The sequence below is a fragment of the Mus caroli genome, chromosome 17 (genome assembly GCF_900094665.2).
Source record: "Mus caroli chromosome 17, CAROLI_EIJ_v1.1, whole genome shotgun sequence".
NCBI lineage: Eukaryota > Metazoa > Chordata > Mammalia > Rodentia > Muridae > Mus > Mus caroli.
The window spans coordinates 2,740,543-2,759,532 of record NC_034586.1 but is presented as its reverse complement, the minus strand read 5'-3'; the positions used below and the strand labels follow the sequence as shown (position 1 = coordinate 2,759,532).

At 45.2% G+C, this 18,990-nt stretch overlaps 1 protein-coding gene across 2 annotated transcripts in view; it reads right to left on the bottom strand.

Moving 5' to 3' along the window:
- The window catches only part of Snx9 (sorting nexin 9), a 73,633-nt gene that overhangs the window by 44,992 nt on the left and 9,651 nt on the right, over positions 1 to 18,990 (bottom strand). The window contains exon 1 of one of the 2 annotated variants that reach the window (XM_029471234.1): positions 7,173 to 7,387. The exons of the other annotated variant lie outside the window; for it this stretch is intronic. The gene's annotated coding sequence lies outside the window, so the exon portion shown is untranslated. Of the gene's footprint in view, positions 1 to 7,172; positions 7,388 to 18,990 lie in introns of those variants that run through there. 2 annotated transcript variants of the gene reach the window in all.

Genomic DNA, 18,990 nt, shown 5'->3' with positions numbered 1-18,990 from the left:
CTTCCTATACACACGGCCCTCAGCTCCAGTGTAACTGTCTACTTCCTATACACAGGGCCTCAGCTCCAGTGTAACTGTCTACTTCCTATACACACGGCCTCAGCTCCAGTGTAACTGTCTACTTCCTATACACAGGGCCGCAGCTCCAGTGTAACTGTCTACTCGTGTATTTCCTATTTTGCCTTTGAAAGAAAAGTGTAGTTGTTTTCCTGCACCATCTCCTCCAATGTTATTCACATTCTGGGGCTAAGTTTCCACAAAACTCCTGATTAGCAGATCACTTTTTGCTATATATTCAGTGTAGAATGCCAACCACAATCAACCCCCTCAACAGAAATTTCACAAAGCATATGTGAGGTAAATGGCTGGCGGGCATCAATCTAGGGCCTAAGAAAGCACAGTGACAGCCAGCTCTCTCCAGTGCCCCAGGCCCCATGACAGCAAGTGCACTACACATGTGCTGCTGAGAGCAGAGCTCTTCTGAGAGAAGAGAATACAAACAGCCCTTCTTCCTTCGCCCACACTGCTCACGTCTGCTCCATCTCGCCTTCTTGTGTTCCCTTGTGACTCCAAGTGACTGAAAAATCACTATGTGTCTCATTGGTAAAGGACACTTAAGGCCCTGAGTTGATCCTTATTCCCACACGCATACACAGGGTAGGGGAGAAAAGAGAAAAGAGGAGAGAGATACTAGAAATTTTAATACAAAACAAGCTATAAGCAACTCTGGAGTGTAGGGCTAAAGATGCCCGACGCCAAGGTTGCCAACCTGAGTAAGACCCTAAGACCCTTCGAACTCACGTGGTAGGCAGGAAGGAGGGGCTCACTCACATTACCCTTTGATTTCCACACATACGCCATGGCATATGGACCTTCCCAAATCAATTAATCAAAATTGGAAACATCTGTAATTCACATCAGAAATTGTTCTAATATAGAAAGAGTTTGTATAATTCAAGAAATAGCAGCCTAACAGGAAAACAGGCAGAAAGCACATGGCTGGAGAAAAACATAAACAGCAACTGAACATATAAATATCACTTGATTTCTCAAACACAGAACACTGATTTTGTGATAGATTTTGTCAGATTTTCCTTTATTTTATCCTTTAAACATCTACCAGTAACAGATAGTGTGTGTGTGTGTGTGTGTGTGTGTGTGTGTGTATGTGTGTGTGTGTGTGAGATTGTTTTCCCCATCTTTACAAACAGAAAAAAAAATTACTCAACTTTTATACTTCTGCTAATCTGGCAAGAATGCTACACTAATATGGTTTTAAATATTCAGTCACTCTTTGCTGTGGTTTGGGTTCTAAACATTGATTTATTAAAGGTCCATGCCAGAGTCTAGAAGAAAGTAGATAGAGCTCTGAGAGGCGGGCTCTGGTGGGAGACAGGTCACTGAGAACCCACGTCACTGAGGAGGCATCCTTGGAAGAGACTAAGAGACGAGACAGCCTCATTCTCCTCTTGTTTGCAGCACACAGTCCTACTGTGAAGTGCTGCCTTGCCACAAGCCTAAAAGGAACAGAGCCAGCCTCGGCCCAGGACCTCCAGACTGTGAATCAAGCTAAGACTTTTCTCGGTCAATCACTCAGGGAGTTGCTATAGAGACAGCAGGTATGCTGGTCTGGCTGAGGATGGGCTGCACAGGCTCAGACAAGGGAATGTTTGGTTCCCAGTTGGTAGAAACATTTAGGAAGGATTAGGAGGCACGGCCTTGTTGGAGGAGGTGTGTCAATACCACCATAGTACACGGTGTAGCAACCCAGGAAAAGATCTCGTGAGTAGACAGCCACAGCAGGAACAGACAAGCAAGGAGAGCAGAGTGCATGCCAGGGCATGCAGTATGCTATCTTTTTACAGGTAGACTAGTTTTTTTATTTTCCAGTATTTCTGTAACAAGGCATTAAATAACAAGAAATGAATTTTAAACTGATTACCTAGAATGGCAGAAAAGGAAAATAATGTGGATAAGAACAGACCTTTTTCAGTATATTTTTCCTTGTTTTAATTTTAATGTGTAGCTTCGTCACTGATCTAAGAACTCTAAATTAAAATTCTAACAACAAAAGATAAACTATGTAAGAATGACTTTAAGAAATTTCCTAGCTAAAAAATGAATTATATCTGAGAAACACTAGAAAGTTGGTTGCACCCATTACATTCACGTCACTATGACCCAATGGGCATGCCGTGCCTGGCCAGGTATAACTGTAGCTCACAGGGCCATTGTGATGTCTTTTCTCTCCCAACAACTTGTAAGCACCTTCTGATACTATGAATGTAAGCCAAGAGGAAGGAGGTTTCCAGGTGGGTACCAGCTGGGTTTTCTAAGTCCTGTGACCAAAGTCCTGTAGTGTCTTCAGCAACAGTCTTACCAATTTCTGATGGGCAACCAAGAGCAACAGCAGTGCCCTGTACTGTCTGGGGAGGCAAACTCTTCCTGACTGATTATATTTAAGGCCCACTCCACAGGAGGAAACGCACGTCTGATACTATAAACCTAGCCAAGGCCTCACAGCTAAGGAGCTTACTGGCCCTGGCTGGGGTGGTGAACCTACTACGATTATTTTGCTAAATAAACATAGCATCAAGTCACAGTGTTTACATCATAAATTAACACAACCATCAGGCCTCATTGCACTCCCAGGCCCTCAAGGCTCAGAGAACACCATGGAAGAAGGGCAGAAAGACTGCTGGAGACAGAGACTGAGGAAGATTAGGGGGAAATGGTATCTTCTGGACAGGAATGGGGTCAGTGTGTCCATGAGCTTGCAGCAGCCCTGGCTCCCTGTAGATGAAGCCAGTGAACACTGCAGCATGGGCGTGGGGGAGCAACCTGCTCACAGTTGCTAGCTCCTAGGGAAGGAGAGTCGGTTTTCTTATGGGACATGGTCCCTGTAGGTTGCCCATGCTCCAGTGCACGGCCTACACCCATGCATATATGGACAGCATTAATTGCATTCAGTGAAGTATAAAACAGGAGGAAGAGGAGGAGGAAGGAGGAGGAGGAGGAGATGAAATTGGGACAGAAACATGGTGGAAGCTAGGGACTTGAAACAGGGGAGTAGGGTGAATATAATCATGTATGTACCTATGTGTGTGTATATGTATGTGTGTGTATATGTATGTGTGTGTATGTATAATATTCTCAAAGAATACAAACATGTTAAAAAGAACCACTAAAAGTAAGATTCGAAATTTAAAACACTGTATCTCTAAGACATCCAAAATCACACTGAAGACTTGACAGTCTGAGAGAGAGAGAGAGAGAGAGAGAGAGAGAGAGAGAGAGAGAGAGAGAGAGAATGCTTCCTGCTAGTTAAGAGCACAGGCCTCCCCTTACTTAAGCACACAGCTCCTTGGAAGGGTGAGATTATCACGTGGTTAAACGGTTCCTGCAACTCTTATTTTCAGTACTTTATTTATTTACCTATTTATTTATTCAATATTTATTTGGTGAATTTTCAGGACAGGGTTTTCTCTTTACAACAAAGGTAACATAATGAAGTTACGTAAAAAGTTTAAAAACAATCCAGTTTCCTAGTCAAAGGGCACAGGCACTAACAGGTGGGGTGTTATTTGCTTTTGAGACAGGGTCTCACGTGGCCCAGTCCGGCCTCACGTTCTGTGCGGTTGAGGATGACCCTAAACTTCGAATCCTTTTCTCTCTATCTCTCTGGGACAGCAGGTACAGGATAGCTCAGGGCTTCCTTCACACTCGCCAAACGAGCCTCCTACCAACTGAGCCACGCCCACAGCATCTGACAGTTGAAAGTATTATACACTTGATATATTTATTGCACATGCACTTCACTACACCTACCCACATTCACTACACACACACACACTATCTCATGTAGTCCAGGATGGCTCAATCTCACCTAGAATTTCTGATTCTGATGTCTTCTATTTCACCTATAGATTTGATGCACTACACATTTCTGCACTTTGTGCTTTGTGCACACTAGGCTGAGCTGCAAAATGAGCTCACTGGTTTCTTACTTAATCTCAGAGCACTCTCCTATCAGCACATCTAAAACTCTTTCTCACTACTTTTCTTAACCCCCAGGGTTGCTAGGAATACAACTTCACTTCTAGTTCCAAACTGAAATGTTGCATTATTCTTCCTGACTGTAAAAGCATGTCTCTATTGTAGAGAGGAGAGGGAGGGAGGGAGGGAGGGAAGTTTAAAGCAAATACTCAAATCCCCAGCCCCAGAGATAAGTAGGGAACAACTTAGTGACTAGGAGCTGCCTTTAAGCCAGACAGCAGGTTCAAATCCCTACTCTATGAACTCAGTGGCCAGGAGAGCTTGGCCCATGTCTTTAAGATCTCCTCTCAAATTCCTCAGGAATACGATAAGGATAACAGCACGTGCCTGTGACTGAATGAAGAATGAAGTAATAAAATTAAAGCACAGAAAAAAAGGGACTGGCTCAGCGGGTAAGTAAATGCAGCTGCCATGCTCTTCAGTTTGTAAAAACCTTGGCATAGATGACTACTTTGTCTTTTTAGACCACTATGGGGTTCTGGGATTAGGCTTGGGTTCCAGGCAAAGCAAATGTCACAGCTATTAACACCACCAAAGCAGTTTCTGCAATCTGCTTCTTTGCTGAGTCTCAAGGAAACTAGACCTCCACCCAACTGGGTGGGGTCAGCCAGACCCACCCAAGCATACTATGTGCCCTGCAGGCCTGTGTCCAATCAGCATTAGAACAGGACAGAGAGAGGCCCCATGGCTGCCTCTAATGGCTGTGAGGACAAACTCCTTACTGAAACTGAGAGAAGGAGCTATCCCAGACCCAAACTACATGGTAGGGCAGGGTAGGATTCTGGGAGTGCAGGAGTTCTGTCAAAGAAGAAACTATACTCCTGTGTGAAGTGATGCAGGCGCCTTTGTATTTCATTGTTATTCTGACAAGAACCAAATACAGATGTGTGTGTGTGTGTAGGTGCATATGTGTGTGTGTGTGTGTGTATGTGTGTGTAGGTGCATATGTGTGTGTGTAGGTGTGTGTGTTTGTGTATGTGTGTGTATACCAAGGTGAGGCAATCTCATCCTATCCCTATTTGGACGGTGTGATGGACCTATCAGAAAAAGAAAGGACAAACCAGGAAACAGTCAAGCATCACTACCACCAACATAAGGAAGATTTGAGAGGCAAGAAAACAAGAGGGGAGAAATCAGTTGACTTTAAAGATGAAGACACACTGTGAGAACACAGTCTTGGCTACAGAGAATGTAAGTTCCCATATGACACCTTTCAGTGAGAGAGACAGAACCTGGACACACAGGATCTCTGGGCACACAGGAACAATAAGGCAAGTTCGCTGGGAACTTAATTTCTTAAAACTGTGTGGGAACAGGGGTGGAGATATGGACCTGCTGGCAAAGGTACTGGCTGCCCAGCTCAATCCTTAGACATATGTGGTGTAAGATGAGAACCAACTGCTTTAGGTTCTGGTTTCTATACATACACTACCACCACAGACAGACAGACACACACACACACACACATACACACAAAGTTAAACACTTAAAAAATATATATGAGAACATGAAACTTTAAAAAAAAACATTTAAAAACTTACAAAAAAGTAATTTCTCTGTAAATTATTTGGGGAAATCTGTTAGCAAGGTGAGACAGGAAACACAGCAGAAGCAGCAGCCACAGCACACTCCTACAGACAGGGTTCATGGAGTCTCCCTGCGTCTGTTAGCACACGACAGTGCAAACTCCCAAGGACACTTTTGTTTGTGAAGAAATTATAAATGAATTTGTCCCACATGCACACACTGGAACAAACTATGGTAACAAACAAACGAAGGCAAACTTCACTTTTAGCACTCTATAAGCCCTCAAACAATAATCCGTGTCCAGGGACCGTGTGAAATATTTCAAACATTTTCATCCAACTCCTTGATACAAGCTTAGTACAGCTTGAGCCTCTGCCCTCTGCAAGATCGGATCCTCTCTGTCCCTTGGCTAGCAGTGGAAAGTCTCCAGAGAAGCTGCACCTAGATAAATAGTAAGTTAACGGCTAACTAATCTTCTCTCAGATCTCCTGAGCCCAGAACACCCATGACCTTCAGATTGGACCGGAACACACAAAGCAAGCACGAGCACTGCTGTGACGTCTCCTTTGCAGAAAAGGAGTATGCCTATTTAAAGAACATATAGGAACTAGCTCCAGGGAGGATATGGTTGGCCAAATTGTTCTGGCCTGAGGGAAAAAAAAAAACAAAAACAAAACAGGAGACACTCTAACAACAGAATCCCACTCAACATGGCTTTCCCACCCACGGCCTCACTGTAGCAGATCTCTCTCACCATAGAAACAGTTTGAGTCCTGCTCCCTAAATGGAGCCTTGAGGGTTCCTCCATCTTCTCAGCCCTGGAACAGAACTAACTTCCTCTCACTAAGCCCTGGCTTCTGAGTAGTAAGCAGCCTAGGGAGACTTCCTCAGTGCCCACCATAAAACCATTGTCCCAAGGGTCCCCACTCTAGATGGAGCCTCACTTACCTGACAACACAACACACTCGCTCACCTAACCTTACAACACACCTTGAAGAAAAGCATCAAGGGTTTTTTTCTGTTTTGTTTTGTTTGTTTTACACTTCTCTCACTCTCTTCACATCTAAGAAAGGTCTGGCAAATCTACTTTCTAAATCCACCTAAACTCCGCTCACTTCTCTCTATCCCATGCCTCGGTTCCTCCGCTGCCTCAGAAGGCTGCGTGGGCTACCCTGCATCTGCTGCTTCTCGCAGACTTCGTCCTGCAGCCAGAGAGTACGTCTGCTGTGCAAACTGAGTGTGCCTCTCTTGAGGAAACTCATGTGTGCTTCCTCAAACTCTTACACGCAGCATCCTAGGACCTGGGAGCTGTCAATACCACTCGTACACTACATAAGCTAGGTCTGAACGTTACTAATCCACCTTCTAGTCAGGCTGAACATACTGCAGTCTATGCAGGCTGGCCTAGTATCTTAGCAATAATTAGCAACCCCCTTCTTTAGTCTCAAGCCTCCCAGCCTGCAAGGGTCGGGAGGCGTATGCCCACTCTACTCAGCAGACGTCTATGGCCAGGATGTCCCATTCATTCCTACCCTCGAATACAGATTCCAGACTCACTGGACTAACTTCAGTTCCCCAAACACACATACCTCCTGCCTGTTTCCACGCGTGCCTGCCACCACACCTCTCAATCACGATCACGGGGCACTCCTCTTTACACTTGACTAACCCCTGCTGAGCTTCCAAGTTCAAGTCAGACCTCATAAATAGGGAGGATTCTATGTCTCCAAGTTTGTCATTCCTCTGCCCTTCCCACAGATGACCTGCACACTCTCCAGCCCATCGCCAGCAGTGCTCACTCTGTGTCTGGTTCCCACGCTTACGTAGGTGCCTGCGTGTCTTGCTGGGTTCTTACCCCACCTTGCTAAGTGTACTATTTGACACAGCAGGCACAAAATACTTGGTATGTAGGTAAATGATTAATCTGCCTATCACAAGCACATGTTACTACCTATACTAGACACCCAGGTGATTCAAACTAATAAATTGATATCTATTTCCAGTAAGTCTAATCTAGTTCAGCTTTCAAAATACAGAAAATAATTTTCTTTAAAAAAAAAAAACACTTCATTTTGGAAACACTTTCCTCAATAAAAGAACTGAAAGCCAACAGGAAATCATAAACCTCTTAAATTTCTACACTAAGTTTTATTTTTCAAAAGGTCAATGCTAATCTTATGTTTGTGTATATATATACATATGCACATGCACACAGCTGTGTTTTGAGTATGTGTGCTCTGTGTGTGTGTGTGTGTGTGTGTACAAATGCTGGTGCCTGTGGAAGTCAGAGGTCAGAGGTCAGCACTATCTTCCAGTATTGCTTCCCATCTATCTTCCTTTGAGACGGGGTCTCTTACTGAGCCTGGTTCCTACCCTGTGGCTAGACTGGCTGGGCTGTTAGCTCCAGGAAGGAATCTGCTTGTCTGTGTCCTCCCCTAATGCTATGGTTCAATACAGACTCGCATGACACCCTTGTCTTTTTCACATGGCTCCTGGGCTTCCACACTCAGGTCCCCGTGGCTTACACTCTACTGACAGAGCACCTCTCCAACCCTCCCCAAACATACTTCTTAGTTATACTTTCTAAATTTCTACCAAGGTCTGAGGGAAGACTTTGTCACCAACAGAGTTGGCTTTTCTGTTTAGTTGGATGCCGTCTTGAACTCTGTATCCTGAAGGGTGTTACATGCTTGTTTAAAGTTGATGACCTACGTGACCAGATGAAATGAAGGGAGCTGGGCTGAGTTTATTTTCAACAGCAAATTCGGACTGGTCACTTGCTGTAGCCAGCTTCTGTTCTTGGAAGAACGTTGAAAGGCAAACCTGACTCCTTCCTTGCCAAAAGAACTGTTTGTTTTGATGCATGGCTAGGAATTTCAAGCCGTGGGATGCTTGTTTAAAGACAACTGGTATGGGGCTAGACGAGGCTCAGCAGTTAAGAGCACTGATTGCTCTTCCAAAGGTCCTGAGTGAAAAATCCCAGCAACCATCTGTAACGAGATCTGATGCCCTCTTCTGGAATGTCTGAAGACAGCCACAGTATACTTAGATATAATAAATAAATAAAATCTTAAAAAAAAAGAAAGACAACTGGTCCGACAAAGCCTCCTCTGAGGAGGGCTAATAAAATAGAGTAATTACGGAGGCATCATTTAGGTTGAATTCTACAGAGTAGCTACGGGAGAACAGAACAGACATGAGGCTGGGCAAGGCAGAGGACCAAAAATGCAAAGGCACAGTCAAGTGGGAAAACAAACAGCAGCCACACACAAAGGATGCTGACTGGGAGGTTTAAGATTAGCATCTTATTTATAGCAGGGCCTCAATGCTCTCTATGCAAATGAGCTGGCATTCAAAGCAAAGAGAGTGCCAGGAATATAACCTAAGAATAAAAGCGCTTCAAAGGAAGGCTGTAGGATTTAAGCACACCTAAAAGCAGATGCAATGATTAAGACACCAGGATGCAGGTATTCAGCCCTCCTGCCTAGCCAGCAGCAAAAGGAATCACTCTCCTCTCCACAGTTTGTTCCTTGGCTCAGTCCTCAACACAGATGCCTTAGTCATCAGCTCAATAACTAAAATGAATGAAGTCAAAGGTACAGAGCTAAACAAAGAATTCTCAACTGAGGAATACTGAATGGCTGAGAAGCACCTAAAAATATGTTCAACATCCTTAGACATCAGGGAAATGCAAATCAAAACAACCCTGAGATTCCACCTCACACCAGTCAGAATGGCTAATATCAAAAACTCAGGTGACAGCAGATGCTGGCGAGGATGTGGAGAAAGAGGAACACTCCTCCATTGTTGGTGGGATTGCAAGCTTGTACAACCACTCTGGAAATCAGTCTGGCAGTTCCTCAGAAAGTTGGACATAGTACTACCTGCGGACCTAGTAATACCACTCCTGGGCATATACCCAGAAGATGCTCCAACATGTAATAAGGACACATGCTCCACTACGTTCATAGCAGCCTTATTTATAATAGCCAGAAACTAGAAAGAACCCAGATGTCCCTCAACAGAGGAATGGATACAGAAAATGTGGTACATTTACACAAAGGAGTACTCAGCTATTAAAAACAATGAATTTATGAAAGTCATAGGCAAATGGATGGATCTGGAGGGCATCATCCTCAGTGAGATAACCCAATCACAAAAGAACTCACATGGTGTGCACTCACTGATAAGTGGATATTAGCCCAAAAGCCCAAAAGCTTAGAATACCCAAGATACAATTCACAAACCACATGAAACTCAAGAAGAAGGAAGATTATGTGGATACTTCTATCCATCTTAGAAGGGGGGAACAAAACACACATGGAAGGAGTAACAGAGACAAAGTGTGGAGTAGAGACTGAGGAAATGGCCATCCAGAGATCGACTTACCTGGGGATCCATCCCATTTATAATTACCAAACCCAGACACTGTTGTGGATGCCAACAAGTGCTTGCTGACAGGAGCCTGATATAGCTCTCTCCTCTGTCAGTGCCTCACAAATACAGAAGTGGATGCTCACAGCCATCCATTGGACTGAGCACAGGATCTCCAATGAAGGAGCTAGAGAAAGGACCCAAGGAGCTGAAAGGGTTTGCAGCTCCATAGGAGGAACAACAGTATGAACTAGCCGGTATCCCAGAGCTCCCAGGGACTAAACCACCAACAAAAGAGCACACATGGTGGGAATCATGGCTCCAGCTGCATATGTAGCAGAGGATGGTCTAGTCAGACATCAATAGGAGAGGCCCTTGCTCCTATGAAGGTTCTATGCCCGTGTAGGGGAATGCCAGGGCCAGAAAGCAGGAGTGGGTGGGTTGGTGAGCAGTGAGAGGAAGGGGGTTATAAGGGGAGGGTGTTTTCTGGAGGGGAAACCAGGAAAGGGGATAACATTTGAAATGTAAATAAAGAAAATAGCCAATAAAAAAAAGAAAACTTTACTATCTATAGTTTGAGATATTCAAGTTTTCCAGAGATTTCTAACTCAGAGAAGCCTGTTTATTTTTATTTCCTTCTTTTGCTAATGGCACGCTGTCCTGCATCTCAGTTAAAGGTTGCATGCCAGCATTATTATTAAGCATCTTCTCTCCATGACTCCGGTTACTGTTATATCCATGGCTTATATCTAAGGTAAGACACAGAATACTCATTTCCAGGCCTTGGCTTTTTTGGTTCTTTTTTCCCCTCTCCCTCCTGCACCAGCCTCACAGGTGCCTGGATTCCAGTTGTGTATGAGGCTCAGCTTGCTGGGATAGACTGACCCAGGGTCTCACTTGCTAAGCCAATGCCCTGCTGCAGAGTTCAGCCCAGCTCAGGCTTCCTCAGTTGTTGGCTTTCCCCTGCCCCTTATTTATGGGGAGTGGGGACAGGAAACATGTGCTACTGCACACGTGTGCAGGTTAAGAGGACAGCCTGTGATGTCTGTTCTCCCCTCTCCCACACAGGACCAGGGACTGAACTTCGACTTAGTGGAGGCCACCTTTACCTGTTAGTCCTCCATAGCCCCAGGCTCAGCTTTCCAACAGGAAAAGGACGGGTTTGGAAAAGGAGTAGTTTGCTGCACGTAAGTCCCGTTGAGCCTACTTAAAGAGTTACGTATCTTCTGTCCCAGCGTCTAAGACAGACTACAGGAGACACACAGACTTTAATGGTACTTCTGCTTATGGTCACCTACATGAATACGCACATAAGTTCCTCACATGAAGATGGTGGTTGTCTGTTCTAAGTAAGTGGACTCCAAGCAGGCTTCTTAACGAGCATTTCCTCGTATGAGTCCTTCCTCTGTAGGGAGCGTTTCCCTCTGGAGTCTCCTCTAATTTCACGTAGCTCGCCTTGCCACAGAGCCGACGCTGGGTTTTTCTGCATCGCAGAGTAAGGGATGCTGTAAGGAAGGCTGCCCGGGAGAATCATCAAAGCTGGTGAGATGGGTCAGTGGATCTTGGCACTTGCTGTCAAGTCTGATGACCTGAGTTCAATTCCTGGGACCCACAGAGTGAAAGGAGAGAACCAACTCCCAAAAGCTGCCCTCTGACCTCTCCACATGCACTGTGGCATGGGTGTACACCCCATAGATAATAAGCAAATGCAGCAAACATTCTTAAAGAGAAAATTGTATTAGAAGAAAAACTATAATGTGAAGAGCTAGCTTAGTTTTTAATATAAAAATGGGAAGTAAGTCAGCAAGCAAACAAGAGACAAAGCATTATGAGTGAGCACAAAGCCAGAGGAGGCCCAAGCAGGGCTCTAACTAGACACCACATGCCTCATCACATTCATCTCCTGTCCTCACCCACCCTCATTCCTTCCTGCAAGGTAAGCCCTAAAGGAGGAAATCAGCAGCACTCAGGAAAGCTGAAGTGGAGGTAGGCAGGCTTCACACCTGCCCTTACTGGGTCTCAGATGAACTTTATAATGGAGATGTTCCTCGGTATCACAGAAGCATCCGCTCAGCCAGCTCAGCCAGAGCCTGCCAAGAACGGAATCGGTGCGAGGCAGAGTTCCCACTGCACACCTCTGATGTCTGCGCCACGCCAATCCTACATCCTGGCTCCATGAGGATTGTGCGGAGCAAAAGCTTCCCTCCATCCACTCAACTTCTGTGCACTAAGGCTCGAGGCTCTCTCAGTCAAGCAGCCATCACGGGTGAGCTCAAAAGCTACTGTAATCCCTACCTGAGACTATGTTCAAATCATTTCTCCAGGACTGAAGAACCTTCATGGTTCAACCCCACCTGAAAACCTAGCCCAGCCCCATTCAGTGCCGAGCCCCTCCCAGATCACTGCCTTCTCTCACCCTGAGTACCCGCACTAGAATAAACACTGTTGAGGTCACAGCATCCACGGGCCTTCTCTCTTTACTGCCCCCTACCCCATTTTGTTAGTGTCTATCCTCACTCTAGTAAATAACAGAGGTAACCTCACAGCTACCTGAAGGGAGAGATCTAGGACATAATCAGCCCAGGGAGCAATTAGTACAAGGGAGGTGGGGTGAGTTTTGTATTCTTTACTGTGTGATGATTCCGGACATTACACACTTAGCTTGGCTGTGGAGGAAATGATTGGCTCTGGCATAATTACAAATGGAGATGCTCAGCCCAGAGGGATTGATCTGCTGGGAAGCAGTGGAGCTGGAACTGCAGCATCTCATGTGATGATGAAAAGTCTGACTTCCCAGCTGGCCTCAAAACATCACTCCCTTATACGTCCATGGCTGCCCTAGGAGCCTGTGCAAACACACAGGAAGAGAAATCACCCTGATGGCCACCGAGGAAGGAGCATTCACACTACACTGCTCGGGTAAAACGTGCCCTGTTAGGAGGAGACAACCTCTGTAAGCAGAGATGAAAGCTCTGTTGGGAAGCAGCAAGCATGGGGAGGTTTCCGGCCAGGCGGCCTGTCTGACCCTGCCGCTTGGGCATTTACCACGGTGCTGGAGTAACAGTTTTGATTTGTCCGAGGTCATTTTCTTACAACTAAGAATAGAGATCACGTTGGTTTTGCTTTGTTATTTCTGCATCCTCACCAGTAAACCCAATTACTTCCCTTGCATTATAAACATTGAACCCAGACACACCCAGAAAGATTAGATCTTGTCACCACCAGCAGGACAATTTTCTCAAAAATTAAACAGTCCCCTTGCATGTAGGGTGAAATCAGAGTGCCTCCAAACTGTGTCACCTCTAACTATTCAAACCCGTAAGAGCCTCTACATCAGCAGCTGTGAACTATCTTCCTGTCTGTAAAGTAATATAGAAAAATGCTACCATCACACTACAAGAAACTATCACTGACATGTTAAACACAATTTCTTAAAAAGTAACTTGACTGAAGACATGTATTTCTAATTCTTTTGTAAGTTGTGCTGTGGCATTAGGATTCTGACAGACTTAAGGAAGGCAGTCGAGTTACCGTACTAAGTAGCAACAGCATACTGAATTCAGTACCTGACCTAATCAATTCTTTTCAATGCCAAATCTTGGATTCATAAGAACTATACTCTGACGTAAGTAATTAGGGGTGATCTGCCACAGATCTCAAAGTTGGACTCCTGCTGGGTATGTGGCACATGCCTATCATTCTAGAATATTAGACACTGGTTGGGGGACTGCATTCTAGACACCAACCTAGGCTACAAAAAAAAAAGGACTCACTTATAGAAGGCTACCATGAAACCTATACTTCACATTAGCAACTTATCAGATGCAAGGTGGACTCTACACGTTATAAGATACAAGGGCATGCTGCTGTTCACATGTAGCCACCTACTGTAAGTCATGGGAGCAGTTCTGATCCCACCAGTGAATCACATGCTTGCAAAGAGCCAGACGGGCGGACGGGCGGTTTCTAAGCCTGTTCATACCGGTGTACTTATCACTGGAGCTATGCAGCTGAATTATTGCTCAAGATGACGAGCTGAGTGAAAGCAGTAACTTTAAAGTCTAAGTAGAACATTCTGAGGAACCGTAACAATAAATCACTAAAGAGCTAAGTCTAACTGAGTCAACAGCTAAGACAGATGGGTAATATTTCTGAAAATCTAGGATTCTGTACTCACAATGATTTGAAATTGCTTTCCAATTCTTCAAGCTCTTTACAACAAACTAAAAATGGAAGCTGTAGGCAATGTATTACAAATGTGGGTTATACAAAACAGATCCCTAAAGAGCTGCCATCACAGGAATGTGCTCCAAGGGAAGGAAGACACTGCCGTTCTAGCTAAGGACTGGGGACAGGCGGATGTGATGTGGGAACTTAAAGGAGTGAAGGAGTGTTTTCCTGAAGCGGACACAGGTGAAAGGATGCTCTACTAAAGCAAGCACTTGAAAGGACACATGGTGAAGGATTCTTCGCTAACAACACGCATTACACTGCGTAGTTGAGCTTCTTTTGTTGGGACGCCATAGAGAAGAATGCATTAAAAAGTAGTGTGCTGCAGTTTTCTGCAGTTTCCGTGGGCTTGCGCGGATTGGCAGAGTGATGTCAGCTGAGAGACTCATGTGGCATTTTACTAAGTCAGACTCACAAGCTGAGGCAAGAAACAAGGGCACCTGATGTTTGGAGGGAGTATAAACAGGACTCAAGGACAGTGACAGAGGCTTGGTTTGGCTGGCTTGTGAAGCCAGCAGTGCAACGCTTCTTGGTCTCTCGTCTTCCCTGATCTTCACTTTGCTGAGAGAGACATAGCCAAGAACTCCTGGTGTTCCTGTTGGGCTGGATCCCTCCTGCTGACTTGTGTCCATTCAGCTGAGGCCTGGCGGTCACTGCTGCTGCTATCCTAACTCTACCGAACTGGACTGCTGGTGGATCCCTGAAGTGTTTGTAAGTGGACTGACCTGCTGCTGATCTGTGAATTGAACTGCTGTTTTCTTGAGAGTGCAAATGGGATTTGCTCCAAAGAACAATTTCTAAACAGGTCCATTTCCCCTATATCCTTTCTTCCCATTACCGCTGGTAAGTGGCGGGCTAGAAGGGAGGGAGGTTCTAGCACTTAAGAGCCATTATTAAAAGCAGGCTTTGAGAAATTAGTTACACGGATGCGTCCATGTTCAGGCGAGCTGCGGTGGCCAGTGTTTCCCCTTTAATCTTTATTTTCATCAGTCTGTAAACAACTTCAGGCACCATGGAGCAGGGAGCTGCCATCTTCCACCTCAGCTACAATCAATCTCCCCCTTCTTCATGCTTTTGTAAAGTGCGTTGGAGTTAGCAAGTTAGTATGTGCACACATGTACACATGCACATATCTTAAAGCCTCTAGGTTTATCACTCTATACCAACCCTTTCTATGGCAAGTTTGTTTTTAGGATGAACAGTTCACACGACTGACAATTTTGAATTGTAGTGGTTTGAATATGCTTGGCTCAGGGAGTAGCACTATTCGGAGGTCTTATAGTAGGTGTGCCACTATGGGTGTGGGCTTTAAGACCCTCTTCCAAGCGGCCTGGAGGCCAGTCTTCTCCTGTTTGATGTCGGAACAAGAGGTGGAACTCTCAGCTCCTCCTGAACCATGCCTGCCTGGATGCTGCCATGCTCCTGCCTTGATGATAATGGACTGAAACTCTGAACTGTAAGCCAGCCTCAATTAAATGTTGTCCTTTATAAGATTTGCCTTGGTCATGGTGTCTGTTCAGAGCAGTAAAACCCTAACTAAAACATGAATATCAAAATTAACGAGATGGCTCTGTTTTCACCTTAATCATAATAAAGCAATATAAACACAGAAAATAATTATGCTTACAAAGCCTACTGCTAAAACCAAGTATTTGCTACTAAGTCCTACTTTTAATGTGTAAATATGATAACAGGTTTGATAGTGTATTATGGGAAAGTCTTTACTTTGAAACATATGTATGAAACTATTTTCCATGAAATAATGTCTGAAATTTCTTCAAAATACTGAGGGGAGGGAAACTGTGGGATGGAGGCCTGACAGAAACAACACTGTCCAGGAGCTCATCATGATGGCTGCTGTGTGGCTTGTGATGGCCCACTGGACCGTTCTACTCTGTGCGGCCTGTGATGGTCCACTGGACCATTCTACTTTGGTCTAGGCTTGAAGTTTTTATAAATAGCTACAATTAAGAAATACTGAAGTATGCCAAAATGTTTGGATACTATATTAACAACTCATAGGCATGGAAGTTTTATGAAACTCCATTAGTATGTTTCAAACAAACAAACAAAATCACTGGATGACCCACGGAAGAACAAAGATTCATTGACTCTCAAAGTCCTAAGGCAGGATGATGTCATTTCTTCTAAGCTCAGAGGAACATTCTGACCCAGTTCTCAGTTCTCCAGCTGCCTCGTACCCTGCTCTGTTCAAGACTGGAGGAGGCCTTGGGAGTTACACCGGAAACCAGCATCAGTGATGCTCATCAAAAGGGGATGCTGTCAGGTTTACTTCTTATCTGGGTGGACCCCAGTGAGGTCAGGATGACAGGGCAACCTGCCTGTTTTCGCTCAAAGGAATGAACGGTCCTGTGAGCCATGTGCTCACATGTCCAGTGGTGTAGTCCAAAGCCTCTACGTTTCCGGTTATCACATTAGACAAAGTCTTTGCATTCACTTTTCACGGACTGGGATATCCAAGGTCTGAGAGGATGATCCTCAGCTCCTCTGAAGCCCACTGATCGGCGCGCACAGCGATGACTGTACTGGATACAGGCAATGACGTTTTAAGAAGGAACTAAAGGTTTCAATCCAATATCAAAGTGAACACACAGCAGTTAGCTCTGACCAACAAAGACAAGCTCGGTGAGAAGCAAAGGAGCCAGTCATCTGGGTGTGGTGAAAACCTTCCCTCCCGAAGGTTTCACATTGCCAAATCAATACAAGGCCCCAGCCACGGCCTACAGCCAATTCTGGGCCTCCTTTTCAGCGCTGGCCAGACATGCGCAGCCAGGACTACTCCTTCCTTCAGATCGCCACTTGACCTTCCCGTGAGGCTTCACTGACCACCACTGCGCATGCTCACCTCTTAACACGTGCACCCCGCCCTTTCAGCCCCTCCTCACTCACCATCACCACTGGAAGGTGAATTCCACGGGAGTAAGTCTTGAGAGCAGGGGTTTGACTTTATTTTATATGCATTGGTGTTTTGCATGCATATATGTCTGTGTGAGGGTGTCAGATTCCCTGGAGCTGAGGTTACAGACAGTTGTGAGCCGTCCTGTGGGTACTGAGAATTGAACTCTGGGTCTTCTGGAAGAGCAGCGGGTGCCCTTGACCACTGAACCATCTTTCTAGTCCCCAGAGGACAGCAGTTTGAAAAATTATTTTCTTAGATTCTATATTCCTTACATTTCAACATTCTTTGGCCCAATAACTAAGAGAACAAAGTAGCATAAAGACTCACACCACAAGGCCCCAACACCACGAGGACCCAACAGGAGTTTCCATAAACTCCATATATGATCCTGCTCTACATAGACAGAAAGGCATTAATACAGTGTTTGCTTGTTTGTTCGTATGTATGAGACAAGCCTGGCCAGGAACTCACTGCTTAGCAGAGGAGAACCTTGAACGTCTGCTCTCCCTGCCTCTACAACCTACATGTTAGGACGACACCAGACGCACTGTGTTTGCTAACTGGGTGTATGGAGCCTATGTTAAGTTCTGTGTTTATAACACTATAAAATACTACAACGCAACCACAGCAACTATTTCTTGCTATAAAGTCAGAAACATTGGTAAGCCCACTGGGGCATCCTGCCTCGGTGTTTAAGATCTATTGGTAGAGATAATACTTTGGTAATGCTGCTTTGGGTCTTTAGGGTGGGTTTCTTTCTCGTCCTTTTCCTCCTCCTCAGCTGGGTTTCTCCTGCTCTTCTCTAACTCAAACCATTAGTGCCACTATCTTGAAAGACGTGACACAGCAGTCTTTCTAGTTTGAGTTTCTAAAGCCACAGAAACCACCTGTGAGAATCCTGAGAGAAGAGAAAGACAGAGACAGAGAGAGAGAGAGAGAGAGAGAGAGAGAGAGAGAGAGAGAGAGAGCACACAAAGCCCTTCTCTTTGCCTCCTATGGCAATAAAGGCAGGAAAGGGAGCAGGGCTCTGGGCAAAGGCAGTGGAAAACAGACAAGAGTCCAGACACAATGGTGAGGCCCAGAGAGTCTACAGCTGGCTTCTAGCACCCAAACGGACATGTGGTGGACAGCTCGGAAAGTATCAAGGCATGCAGAGATCTACACAACCCCCACACAGCATGGAACCTACAAATGGCTCCCATGCCCTCAGATACAGGAGGGCAGGTGGCCTGAAGTCTCAGCTCAAGGAGCACAAACTAAAGAGCAAACCCCTCAAGGGCTGAGGGGACTGAAAGGCAAGACAAGGTTATACTTTCAAGGCCAACTGTAGGCACCCCACATGTCAAGACCTTCAACCCTCAGGTCTATGACCAACCCTAGGGATGAGCAGATTATAGTTCAACTTTCCCGGGGCAAACGGGACAAAACCTATTGTACATTGAAAAAAAAGTAATTTTATATATCAATATAGTTCTTTATTTTGCCAATGTGGACTGTGCAGAATTCACACTGAATCCACTCAGCCTTGTGCATTTTGCAGAGGAGGAAAGGGAGCCTCTAGGACCTTCCTGCAGCAAGCTAACGAGGCTCGTTTCGGATCTGAACCCAGGTTCCTCATCTCCATGCTGTCTACCACTGCTCTACTGAGTTACATGGTTAGTAGTACACTGCATGCTGAGGGCAGTTCTTTTTCTTTCTTTTTTTTTTTTTACTAAATACAAAATTCAAAGGAAATCTCAAGCTTTCATGAATTGGCTACAGTTACTACAGAGGATAGCAGCAGCCTCAAAGATCACTCCATGCATACACAGCCATCTCTCTCTCACACACAGCCATCTCTCTCAGGCGCACACACACTGCCATCTCTCTCTCAGGCACACACA